Source organism: Dromaius novaehollandiae, chromosome 9, assembly GCF_036370855.1.
Source record: "Dromaius novaehollandiae isolate bDroNov1 chromosome 9, bDroNov1.hap1, whole genome shotgun sequence".
In the NCBI taxonomy this organism is placed as follows: Eukaryota; Metazoa; Chordata; class Aves; order Casuariiformes; family Dromaiidae; genus Dromaius; species Dromaius novaehollandiae.
In genome coordinates, this window is record NC_088106.1 from 23,537,796 (window position 1) to 23,551,663 (window position 13,868).

Consider the following 13,868-nt stretch of genomic DNA (forward strand, 5'->3'; position numbering starts at 1 on the left):
TATACTGCAGGTGACATAACTGCTTATTGCAAACCTCCAAGGTACAGCTTGAATTCAACATCATCTTCAAGAACAATTAAAAGCTCGAAGGACATTATAGCAAATCCATTGCAACACTTTTAGATTGAAATATATTGCTGGGCATTTTGAAGATGTTTCTTACTTGGCATCTAGTACCCCTTCCCATCCTTCTGAGCAGGTTCCCAACAGGGGGAATGTTTTGACTTGCTGTTCAGCTCAAACACCAGGAAGGCTCAGTGAGAACAAACACGACAGCTCAGCTAGTTTGCACTGTCACTGCTGGACCACAGCAGCAGTATGAACAGGAGGGAGGAGCAACAGAAAGGAAGCCCAAAGCATAAAAAGCAAGAATAGAGACAGGTGCCAAAATATCAGATGTGCTGTGTCCTACTGCTTTTCTCTTACAGACTGAAGCAACGGAGGGAATCATGTCTTTTGGCTAAGCAGTCTTCTACCAGTTCCATCTGAAGCAGCAGACCTTAATGCATCTAGAGAACTTTTAGTGAAGTGTCTATTTAATGTTAGGCGATTTAAACAGTGCTTGACCAATGGATTTTGATCAGAAATCAGGTTAGCTAATCTGCCACAAGGCAATGCAGCAGCTGCCCTACCCTCTGAACCACTACATCTGGTCTCTTGCCCTCAGAAGAAGTTAACAAATCACATTACAGGATAGAGTGAAAATCTCCCATAATCTAGCCGGCTGGTTCCCTAATAGAACACAGCAATAGGAAGAAGGACTCCTACCTCCTAAATCACATTGTACACTGTGTCATCTCACGTCGTAAAACTGTATTCTTGTATTTGTTGTTGGTTTACTGTTTCTAATAGTGCATACCTAAACTGGGACATTACCTAAAATTCATCTTTCTGAATTGTCCCCCCACTTCTTAACAATAGTTCACTAATAGCATAGGTATTCTGATCTTTATTTCCCACTTCATTTCATCATTTTCAACCTCTTATATGGGCAGTAAGTTTTCCTGAAGATATCTTACAATACAAACAGAATTCCTCAGTCTGTAGGCTCCACACTTCCAAGAATTACTCTTCTTGAGAGAGCATTAACACCTATCTTGTACAGATTCATTTTAGCCAAGATAATATGGCCTGCTTTTCTGCAGTGCTAGTTATTTGTAGCTCTTCTATTTCAACTTGAATTGAAGATGTGTTTACTATATCTAAGCAAGTGGGTGTGATATATAATAGATTAAAAAAAAAACCCCACAAGTTAAAGATCGTATGCTGTGATTTGTTCTGGGACAAATTAGAAAAGATATAAAACATATGTCCTCAAATGTTACATTCTTTTTAAAAGTCACTTTGGAAATGACTGAATAGCCTAGGAATGGAAACTTAACAATTATGATTACGGACAGCATTTGGCTTCATAAACTTCACTGTCTTCTGCCTTGTCTGAAATCCTCTATGCTTGCTTTAATCTGAAAATTGATTTTATTACTAATAAAATGAAGAAATGGCAGTCGGTACCTTAGCCCAAATAGTTCTAATGGTGATGGGAAAGTTGTCAGGAGGATCCAGACTCCTACCCACAAGTTACCTCTGGTGCTTTCTGGTACACCCTTGCTACTTCCTAACTGTATGCACTCTGGGAGCTCAGTTCTCCACACCATTATTCTAGTTTTATGTTGGCATAACAGGCTGTTACTAAGGCTGAAAAGTGGGCAAATCTTTTTATTCTTTTGCCTTTTTGGAGACAACCGGACTAAAGGAAGAAGTTACAGCAGAACAGAAAAATCTTAGCACCTACTCAAAAAATCTACTTTTTTTGACCCACAATGAAGACAGTACTCCTTTTACACGTAATGCTGGGTATGAGCAGGCATATATTAAAGCTGTCCAAGGCAATATTGGCATTTTCTGGTCTGCCTGTTTATAGCTCTAATCCAAGGGTATTGCTTACTGGAAACAGTAGGCTGTTGAGAAAACTGGCTTCCCTCTACTCAAGGCTACAGCGAGGAGGCAGGAGCCTGGCTGGTGACTGTTCTCTATATTCCCACCTCTGCAACTCTTCTGTGCTCTGGTTGATTGATCTAGGGAAAAAGAGAAGGATCCAGATATCAAGAATGAATTCGTCCTCACATCCTGCCAATCCTGAAGGCTCAGCACAGCAGCAGCTCTGATCTCATTCTGCAGAACTTTTCAGTGCCACAACGAATGAAAAAAAAACAAGAAAAAATGGACTTTCTTTTCACACTACATTTTTCTAGAAGTTGGTGGCAAGATGCCATTGGTTTTTGAGGAAGAGAAGGAGGGTGGTAGAGCCTCCCCAGTTTGGGAAACAGAGACCATATACACAAGGCATACAATATTCCTGAATTCAGACTGCTGACTGGAATCATCTCCCAGTATTTCTTTAGCATTTAGTGCTGTACAGACTTCGTTGCAGAGAAAACTCATTTTTTATAATCAGAAAGATAACACAAGAACAACCGACCACCCGTACAGCTGAAGTGAATTTGTCAGACATCTATGTGAGAATAGCCTTTGGTACCATTCACTCAGCCTTATTTCTGACTGTAGCTCTGTATGCAAACCTCCCTCATGGGTGTGGAAACATATGTGGCTCCATCTGTCTCACAGCTGGCTAAGCCTTCTCGGATGCTAATTGCACCGTATCAAAAACAATATAAGGAATCACCATCAACTACCAGAGAGCACTGTACTTTGGCTTACTTTTCTGATCAGATGCCTGTAAATTTTCTGAGCCACAGCCAAATGACTGCATCTGTCGTGGAACAGAGCAGGACTCCATAAAACCCCTCATATTTCTCTCTCTGCCACAAGCCCAACACCACAGGCCTTTCCAGTCAGAACAGCCAACCACACTTTCTAGGTTAGTGGACAAACGCACTGCCAACCCACTTCCCTTCCCACCAGACGTTCTGATTCAGCACATACTTTACCGGTTAAACAACAGCCTTCATGGTGGCACTTCAGACTACTGTAGGCATCACTGTCTGGGGTCTATAAAATGAGGTCAGGCAAAACAAAACAGCCCCTCTGCCCCCAAAAACTAAACACACAGCAAAACTGCATATGAGGAAGATGAAACCACGGTATTTACTAAGTCTGCTGGAATACAGGGGAGTGGAATAAAAAGCATCTTCACAGGAAACAACCCTGCTAAAAAAAGGTCAGTGGTTAAATACTGGAGTTTTGCCCCATAGAAGAAATTATCATTGTCAAGAAAGACATTTAGGAGACAGCACCTTTCGGTTCCATTTAGAGTCCAAGGAACTGGAAGTGTCATGTTGTTTGAGGATTGCTCGGTTTTATTCAAATGAACTGAAGTGTTTCCTTCATACATACATACGCACATTACAACCAACATTAATTCTGAATGTTCAAGTCTTGCTGACAATTGGTGCAGACACTGGAAAGTGAATGAGTTTGGAAAACAAAATATTCACTCTTCTTCCTATTTTACAGGTTTGAAGGCTGAAGTTTTCACTGCCCACATCTGTGATTTATTGAATATAAACATAACCAAGAGTCTGGCAGCTTGCTCTAAAGCCAAATTCATACTCCCATTTAAGAAAGGAAAAGGCTATTGCACTGGAAGAACCCTGATGTTTACCCTGCTTTTAATTGATGTCTCCATTATCTGACCTCTCAAAAAGACTAAAAAAGCAAACATCACAGTACATGATTCTAACTTTCCTAATCTCTCCCTGTCCAGCTTGATGTATTGATTTTAGTTGAAGATTAGCCAACACTGAACTCTAAGTGATTAAATTCAGTGTGAATTTGAGAAGCCACTTGGTACAGTCTAAATCTGTGTTGGCCAAAGATCATTAAAGTCAATTAAGTCATGCCCCTGTTGGATTGCAGCCCAAATCCAAACTACTAAAGTCCTCAGAAATTACAGTCAGAATAGGAGATATGCTTATGTGATCTTGTGAGATATAAATCTGACATTTGATTTTTTTTTCTTTTTACACTGACTGCTGCCTAATTGCATATTGTCGACATCCTGATACGTGCTCCTTTGAGACACACACCAATGTTATTTAAACACACGTGAGTAATACACTGCTTAAGCAATAATTTTCTATATCTTCTAAGCAGTGACACAAATGGAGAAAAAAATGGAACTATATTTTTAAGTTATTCTGTGTCTGCTACTACTTCTTTCCAGAACCAGACTAAGACTGAAAAGTAACTTCCACAGCAACCCAAAATACACTGCAAGATAAAGCCATTCAAATGAGATCTTTACACACCATTAAAATACAGACTGCAATTTTATCATTAAACATTCATTTCAGAACAAAGTCAGAATGAGAATCCATTGTTAACATCACCACCACCACCACCACCCAAAGAATGCAAGATTTACATATAAATTCGAGAGTTACTTTAACAAAGCTGTATGCTTCCCATCCCCATCTGTCTTTACATATCAGAACAGCCTACATCCATATCCAGAATAATGACTTTCACTATTTGAGTACCTCATTACTGACACCATAAAAATCAATGAAAGACTGATAGCGCTATCTTACCGCGAAGGACAGTGTCAGGGAGCAGCAAGACCAGGGCTTCTCCCTAAGCGAAGGTGAGCAAGGAGCCGAGGCTGGCCAAAACACCGGCCGGCAGTGAGCTCACCCACAGGCACAGTCCCACAGCACCCGAGGCAGCTGAGCAGAGGAGGCTGGTGACAGCAGCAGGTCCTGTCAACAATCCAGCGCTTACAGACAAAAGCAAAGTCAAGTTAAAGGTCAAACCAGGAAATCCAAAATATAATTCAGGAACAAGACTAGGAAGAGGCACACCTATGATGTAGCTCAGGCCAGAGTTGAATGCCCAGGCCTAAGCTTAAATGAGGCTCATGGACCCATGGGCAGGGGGGTGTTGGCGGAGGCCACAGGCGAGGCTGGTCAGGACCATTAAGGACTACTGGCGCAGGCAGGGCCCTGACAGACAGTTACATGATGTGCATCTGCCTGATGCCTCACTATTCTCCTCCAGAGACTGGGGCTGTGATTTGAGGAGGAAGAATGTCATCTCCCATTCCTGGAGGTGCAGCGAGCACTGTCACGGAAAGGAGCAGAGGCATATCTCAGTCCATCTGAGCCACAGGGAGAACAGGACTGTTAACATCAGTACTGCACTGTAACACAGCAGCAATATCTGCTTTTAAAATTCTGATATCATGAGTGTTGTAGTATTTCCAAACACTGCTTCATTCTATGGGCCATTAGTCTCAGGTATGCCCTGGAACTGGATGCCGCTCTTCCAGGACCTACTGCTGATAACGCCAACAAACTCATACCGGATTCTCTAGGCCTTTAGCCTTTTCCCTCTGATATTCTTTCCCACCTCTAAAGAAAACAAAGTTGCAATAGGGAGGCTCCTTTCACCCACTCTCTCAATTAAGTCTGTAATGTTATTGCAATGAGGCTGTCCCTTCCTTCCTTCCTTTGCAATGAAATTGATGGTTACTAATTAAAGCTTGATTTATACTGACTTTTCCTTACAAAAAATAATTCAAAACATCTACTCTAACAGAAGCAGGAGATAAGCCACAAGTCGCACAGCAAACCTTCCACCATGCTCCACTTCATGTAAAAAGGTGACCAAATATCTCAGAACTTCAACCTTGTACTCTAGTCTGGATAAGGCACAGTAACAGACAAGGAACCAAACTGCTACTGACCTACAGTCAGAACTTGAGAGGAAGGACAATGGGAAACAAAATCAGTACTGTACCGCATATTTCGATTTCGAAACATTTGAATTCTACATGGCGATATCTGAAGCACATGCATATTACCTAATCATACATAGACTTGGCTTTGCGAACACATAATAGATTGCTGCTTTGCTCACATGGCAGACTAAAATTAAGATTGAAATATAACTGGAAGAACATTGTGGGAAAGAATAAAGAGTATATTCCTAGTCAGAAGTTCTAAGAATGTGGTCTAAAACACGGAAGTTCAAAAGACTTTTTAAAAAGAGAGATGGAAACTTTCATAGCATGATTAAAAATAGGGTTTTTGAAATGTAGGTCACCAATTATGCTGAGTCACACAGAATTTCTATATATTTTTAGGAGGGGAAATACAGGTTGTTATACATATGTTTTATCATGAAATCAAGAATCAGTGAAATCCCCTCATTTTTTTAAGTCAGAGGTAAAAATGTAAATATAGTTCTTCCCACCATAGTTATTAACAACCTAACTCCAACAGCCAGTCAGAGTTTAAAGATGATTTGTCAAAACCATCTCTACCACATCTCACCCTTATCACATCACGAAAACCACTGCTGTTTCCACAGGGCTGATAAGGCCAAGTTCATCCAAGCTGTAATTCCACCAAGGCTAAAGCACTTACAGCAAGATATAAATCCACCTACTTGAGCTTCACTGTGTCTGAACCTACAAAAAAAGTGCAAAAGGTTTTCCAGAGTATATTGAAAGAAGTGGGGGAAGATAACCAATTCAAGTGGACTATGTTTGATTACAGAACAGGTTAAAGAAAAGGTTTGTGCTGCACAGGAAAGGAGTTAAGAGCTTCAGGAAAGGAAGATAGATTGGAAATTTGTAACTGGGTCTTTGACATATCCCCAGCACACACATGAGTTTGCGTGTGCCATACAAACTCTGGAATAGGCGGGGATTTCTTCTGTTTGATCTGGTGCCCTGTCCCAGGGCTACCATTAATTGCCCATCATAATCTTGTTAAGCTGTCCCCAAAGGTCAAGTAAATAAGTACTCCGTAAAGTCTTGAATAAAACAGATTAACTTGCAAGTTTCCTTTTTTGCACTGTTAACCATCTTTCAAGCTAGCATTTCTATTTTCCAGAAGTGCCTTTTCTAGGCAAAGGAATCACTCCCACACGTTCTCTGGGGGGCGAAAAAGAAATCAACTGCAATCTGATAACCATCACCCTTTAAAAATATACAAACTTTGATTTTTTTTTTCCATTTCTGAAATGGACTGTCACAAGAATCTGGAACACAGCAAGCCATTTTTGTAGCCCACAGAAAATAACAAAAAACTTCATACGTTTAAAATAAAATCTCAAACAACTTGACTCATTAGGATAAATAACCTATTAACAATGCTCAACATCCTCCACTCACAGCAGCCGCTAATCTAACATGCTGTCATCAACAATTTCCATTTTAGTTACGGTTGTTACCTCTCAGAACAGAGGCTCTAAGTGAGCTTTCTGCCATATGCATAATACTGAGGGGACAATCCAGGGGACAAAAACTACCTTACAGCTAGGCACCAAAAACTTACACAATACATCTTCAAGTGCATTATCTCTTGAAACAAGCCAGGCCTCTGTTCTATACTGCCTTAATTGGTTCATTAGGAGTAATGAAGCTTATCTTCCTAATGTACACCTGAGACTGCAAATTCCTTGTCCAGGCTTAGACAAGTAGAGAAGTAACATCTTCTCCAGATGGAAATTAATTATTAAGCCACATTTATCATGTGAGAGCAGCAAGGTGGCTGGCTTCCTAGGCAACTGCTAGTGGCCTGAAAGCACTTCTATATTCTTCGTGCTCGGTAAGATGGCTGGATTTGACCAGTTGTCCAAATCAGGCTGCTTATATTAAACCCTAAAGGGCAGCACACCTCTGAGACCAACACATGCTGGTTTGATCCCTTTTCTCTATTTCTACCCAGCCTCCTCTGATAAACACAGCACTGAGGTGCAGTTACTAACTACAAGAGGGGTTACAGCAGTTTAAAGTTCCCTAGTTTTGCTCACTCTAACTGTGCAGAACTGCTCTAATCACACCCTTTCTAAATGAGCTGCTTCTTCTTCTGCCTTCAGATGAAAAACTGTAAAGGGGTTCTGTTTCAAGTTATTAAGGAGTGAAGAAATTTCTGAAATCCTTACAAATTTTTGTATCAGGAAATCCATTTCCTCCATGGGACATTTTGTTTACCCAACTCTCTCAAAGCAAGCTAAGGTCAGAAGTCCGTGCTTTTGAAATGGGCTAAACCAGAATTGCATGCTGGAGTACATATCTTTTAAGAGGGACATCCTGACAGGGTAACCTACCCATCTGTTCATACTTTGAGAAACCCATCTGAAAATGGAGTGCTCATGGTTCTTTAGTCTTCCATTCTGCACGCCAGATGCTGTTGAAAACCACATCACAGATTCTGTTATATTTATCAAGTTTCATTTTAATACTGGTGCAAGGCCTGTTCCTAAGTCTCACTTCTTATCCTCAACCTGAATTTACTCATGATCTCTGATCACCCTGCTAACATTGACCTTTAGCTTAAGTAGCATTTTACTTTTCTGATTCCTGTAGTTTCTTTTCTTTATGTATTTATAGGCAGTAATAATATCTTGTCTTAGCCTTTATTTACCAAGGCTAAACAAACCAAACCTTTTAAGTGTTCTCTGGTATGATAAGCCATTCATTCTCCAGATAAACTGTGTGGCTCTTCTATACACCTGATTCAGGCTGAATACACCCTTCTTGCAAACTGACAGCCCACATCGTGCATCGTGTTTCCCACAGCCCTCACAAGAGCCACGTACAATAAAATAAACTACTACTTTGTCTCTTTTGCAAGTATCTGGAGATCTCTAAAATCCAACTTTCAACACATGGATGGCTTACAGTCACCCTAACAAACACCCCCTAGTAATGGTGTGACCGATCCTGTCTTTGCTCTTCCTCCTGCCTGCAAATCATTCTGCCTTCTCTTCTTTCTCAGTCTTATCTATACCACTCTCCTGTCCCTCATTTTCAGATTATTGCCTATTTTCTTAAGAGATAAGCTGCTCCTCTCTTCTTCTTTCCCTACTTACTTCTCCTACTTCCCTGCCCTCTTCTGCTATACCTTCTGGATATTTCCAAAGACATTCTGTGAGCTGCAAACTTCAAGTAAACAAGCCACTGAGCAACAGACACACAAATGTGTATGTCCTCAAAGAACAAAGACTTCTCCATCCTCAGGAAAAACAAAGCCTATACAAAGTATAGAGAACCTTGTTTACCAGTGTCTCTGCTGGCTTTCTTGGACAGAAATTTATTTCTAAATCCATCAGTGATCTGTCCAATGATTCTGGTTAAACATCTGACTTGTCTCATTCTGCTTCATTAGTTGTGAAATGGAATTAAAAAACACATGTACAGTTTGATAGAAGAGCGTTAAAAAAAATCACAGTACTCGTTTCATTTCTCAGAGTTAAGTGAAAACTGAGTTAAGTGGAAAGCTTTTGTCAGGCGAAAGTAGAGGTCCTCCAGCTATTGCCTTCTGCACCCTTTCAAATGAGCAGTACAAACACATTTCTGTTTTATTCATTTCCAGAATCAGTACACTTTATGAGCTAAAAATCATTCCTTCTAACAGTCTTGCTATCATTCCAGATCTGCAACTAAAAATACAATAGTCCAACTCCTCACAACAAAAAACATCTGTGCCTAGTCATTTTTGTTGCTGGGGTTTATCACTCAAGTCTGAGTGCACATAAGTCAGAGAAAACCTCTTATTTATAGGCCACCCTAAGATTTTGGTGTTTAAATGTCAAAAGCTCTTTTCCCTTCCCTTCATTACAAAGCTCTTGGATTATATTAGCAAAGAGAAAGGGAACATTATGCATGCAATCACAACTCATCTCCCCCCAGTTTGAAGAGTCTGTGGAAACAGCAGGAAAATGATATTTTAAAAAAAAATCCTGTCTTGATCTAATATACTATGTACTACAGAAACCCATCCACTCTTTTTTCAGAGGCTTTCTTTACATCTAAATTTAACCTTTCTGTCAGGTATTGATTAGCAGTAACAAGGCAGTTCAATTTCTTGGTGTCATTAATAAATACTAGGTCAAGCCCCATTTCTCAGCCCAACATGTGGGGAAATTAATACTGGTTGTTTTACGAGCTATACTTCAGCTCTTCAAAAATGATGAATCAAATCACCTAAAAATGCTCTTTATAGAAATCAGAAAATAAAAACAGAAAGCCTTAGTCACCTGCTACTCCTTTGCCAAAGCACAAAAGTCATAATTTAAAGTCTTTCTCTCTGACTTCCTGGTGAGGAAACCATTGGGGCACCTGGCTGCTTTCCCCCCAGCAGTAACACCCCATTCACACTTAGTTGCTGCCAAGTCCTAGGGCTCTGTCTCACTTACTGCACTTGTAACAAAGCCTCATCTGAGCTGCAGCGGACCCTGAAGTGCCAGCTACCCGTTAGCCATCCCCACTTTTGTTCCTCCTACCCCTTTCCTCATTTGGCTCTTAAGTAATTCCTGCTGTTCAGTATTGTACCACACAGGACCATACTCTGCCACCCTACACAAACTTGTTAAACTGTCTCCTGCATCTCACTCTTCTTCTCCCCCCTTCTAGGTATCTAGGACTTTTGCATTCCAAGACTCCTAGATTATACTTAACTTAAGGGTAGCCCCTTCTTCCACAAAGCTGCTGTTTAATTTTTAAGTTCTGACACAAAACTCAAGAAGCCTTTGTGGAAGCTGATGAAACCAGGCCTACTACCTACTCAAAGGATTTCAGTAAGAAAATACCTGAATCCAATTGTTAGGTCTTCCATCTTCTCCTTATAATTCACCTACTCTGTGTTTTGCAATTCTTCAGCTCACAGTTAACAGTTCAAGTGGAACTGGCACTGAAGCAGGGAGGTAGCAATTCAACATGCAAGTGATAAACAGGCAGGGCCACCATCAGCTGAAGGGACCACTGGAAGCTGACTGGATAGAGAAATCAGTTCCTACCTGCACAAAGGCTGTGCAAGAGAATGAGTTCTCTGTTATTTTCACCATCAAGGCAGTGAAAATAACAAGCCCCTCCTAGTTGTCACTGATACATACTTTCACCTATCTTGATACATGCATTTTGCTTTGGCTAGCTTATTTAAAGAGTAATTGAAGGAGACAAGTAGCTAAGTAAGGTCTTGGGGAATACCCTTTGGATAAACCTGCTCTGTGCTATATATGCTATGGTGAAGGGACGGAGAAGAGTAACTCCAGGTCCAGAATGCTATACTGAAATTAAAACCTGTTGCATTCAGATGAAGAATGAATACATAAGAAATAACAGTCTTTACAAGATTACTGATGAAAGATGTGGATATTTCAGGCCTAGATCACCTCTTTCTGTAATGACATCCATGAGGGGGAATATTATGAAAGTTAAAATGCAAGGATTCCCTAATGGAGTATCTTCCTAATATTTAATCCTTTGGAAGTCCCAAACCCAACAGCTGGGGTAGTTCTCCATGCACTGAAGCCCTGTAACTCTGCACTAACTCTGCCCTGAAATGTAGTAGCTATGGATGCAAGTCCTGGATAACTCCTCCTTTCTGTAGGTATATTGCTTCTCCACTCGCATCTCACTCCCTGTGCAGAGCATTAGATACTCAGTCTCCTTATTCCTTCTGAAAGGAATAAAAGAGAACCTCACATAATCTCAGGATAGTACCCCTGAAATGATATTACATAAAGTATTGGTTTGTGAAAGCAATGGAAAATATGCTGTACTTTATCAAATGAAAAGTTATCTGGCAACTTCTCAAGTTACATGGACTGAGTTCCTAGAGATAAAAAAAAGTACTTAAAAAGGAGGATATTAATTTAGTGGCCACAATTTTCTGAACAGTCTGCATTCGTTCATTCTTATATATGCTCTTAAAGAATTAGGAAGACTAAAGAAAGTGATTAAAAACTTAACTTCTCAGGCTTAAATCTTGAGTCTTCATAATTTTTAATTCTACACATCTTACCAGTCCTGAATACATACATTTAAATAGAGTATCTTAAGACATCTCCTCCAGCCTTTCTTCATGATTGGAGAGAAACAAAACACAGAGCACAATGGGCAGGGTGGTCATTTGACAAATGTGTAAAAGACATTAGGAAACAGTAGTTCCTAAAAACAAGATGGAAGAAGAAACACAGCAACCAAAACTATGGCTTTTACTGCATTTTTAACCCCTTCTTTGGAGACTGCCTGGGTCACACAGAAGCTGGTTTCTTCCACATCTACTCAGCATCTCAGGGCTGGCAAGCTGATGGCAGACACTGGGCATCATGAGCCCTTAGCAGTGTGACTGACCTCCAGACCACAGAGGCACAGAAGGCCATATATAGCCTGCTTTATTCCCACCAAATTCCCTGGGCCAAGGTCACAGATGAGCCCTGTGTCACTGTCTTCTGTTCCTCAACCTCAGTTCTCCATTCATCAACATGAAAGTGTATTTTTTTTTCTCAGTTGTGCCAACCGGAAGGATTTGTCAGAGACCAAAAGATCAGAGTCTCCCAGAGACACAGATTTCCCTCTCTCCACATCAGCATGTAATGGATACACACAATACAATCTGTTAAGAATAAAAAATTTTACCCCACAGCAGAAGAATTTTATGGAAGCAGAAAGAAGTGGATTATTAAAGTTCAGATGGTTCAGAAGCAAAAGTCCAACTGAATATACCTTTTTCTCATATTTCTTGAGGGGAGAAAATATTATACTTCTGTGTGCTTGGTGAGGAAAGGAAATAATATATCACTTAGATAAACAGAGTGTCTAAGAATGCTAAATATTTTTAAATAGGTTATTTAGTATAAATATTATTTCAAAGGGGAACTGTTTTCTATTGTTTTATGAGAGTTAACCTTGGCACTGGCAGAAGATAGCAAATGCTTGTTTAAAGAATATTTCAGAGTAAACAAAGTCATGGCTACATCAATCTGTGTTTCACATGTGGAATTCTGTTCTCAAATGTTCTTCATTTCCTGTATATTTTAAACATGTGTAGTGTGTGGATATAAGTACTGCAAAATTAGAGGGTAAGGAGTCACTATAGCTGTAATAATATGAGCAAGAGTTCAACATTGTAGTTCGGAATAGAAAGGCAAATGTAATTTTTAGAAACCTAACTGAAAGATGGCAACAGAAATTCTGCTGTATGGAAAAATATGTTATTATCTCACCTTGAACTGCCATAGAAGAACAGAAAAAATTAGCTGTGTCTTGAAGGGTAGAAAATTTTTTCTGTTGCTCTTTTTTAGACAAAAAGCTACCAATGAAATTTAAGAAAGAAGTGTTTTCTGTTCAAAGACTGCAGGAGGAAAAGTGTAGCATACTATATGCACGTAGAATTCTGAGAATTCAGAGCTGGATAGCACAGAAACAAGAGCTTAATGTTTTCTTACACATTTTTCTCCTTACTGAAACTCTGTTGAATCTAACTACACCTCTCAGAATCAAGAGGTAAGAATAACAGAGGATTCAGTGAGAGAGTTACTCGGGTTTTGCAATAGAAGTATGGAAAAAATGAAACCTGACAAAGACTCAGATCAACGAGGTCTGTTGAAAATTGTTTGAATGCCTTTATTCATGTACTGGGCTCTCAACTGTCTCAGCATTTACTTTCCATGCTTACCTCTCTCTGCTGAAGGGAGGAATGCACTGTAAGAATCGATATCCATTGAGCATTACTGGAGATGTAGTCTAGCCAGAAAATCCAGCCTAAAAAGCAGAATAGAAGTAAAAGTCCTATTAAAGGCAGCTCCTAAGAAACGCTGCAACGTTGTTTTGAATTACAGTGTTTCAGACTCAGTAAAAATTGAAAGCATTTAAGTTTGGGTATTTTTAATGTTTCAATGGAATATCAAAAGTTTCTGTAAAAAGATACAGTTTGTTTAAATCACAAAGGGTCTATTTTTCTACATCACAAAATGTTTCAGTTGCTCTATATAGCATCCTATTCAATAAGGATTCAAAAAAATCATCAAATTACTGTTTTTCATTTGTCACAGGGTAAGCCAAGAGTACCAGGTGAGTTCAATGCTTCCAGATTAGGAGTTCACCTATACAGAGA

At 39.8% G+C, this 13,868-nt stretch overlaps 1 long non-coding RNA gene across 1 annotated transcript in view; it reads right to left on the reverse strand.

Moving 5' to 3' along the window:
• Nucleotides 1-13,868, reverse strand: part of LOC135329179 (uncharacterized) — a 32,707-nt gene that overhangs the window by 17,607 nt on the left and 1,232 nt on the right. Inside the window, exon 2 of the long non-coding RNA XR_010390518.1 lies at nt 13,431-13,516. This is a non-coding gene — a long non-coding RNA (uncharacterized LOC135329179). The remainder of the gene's footprint in view (nt 1-13,430; nt 13,517-13,868) is intronic.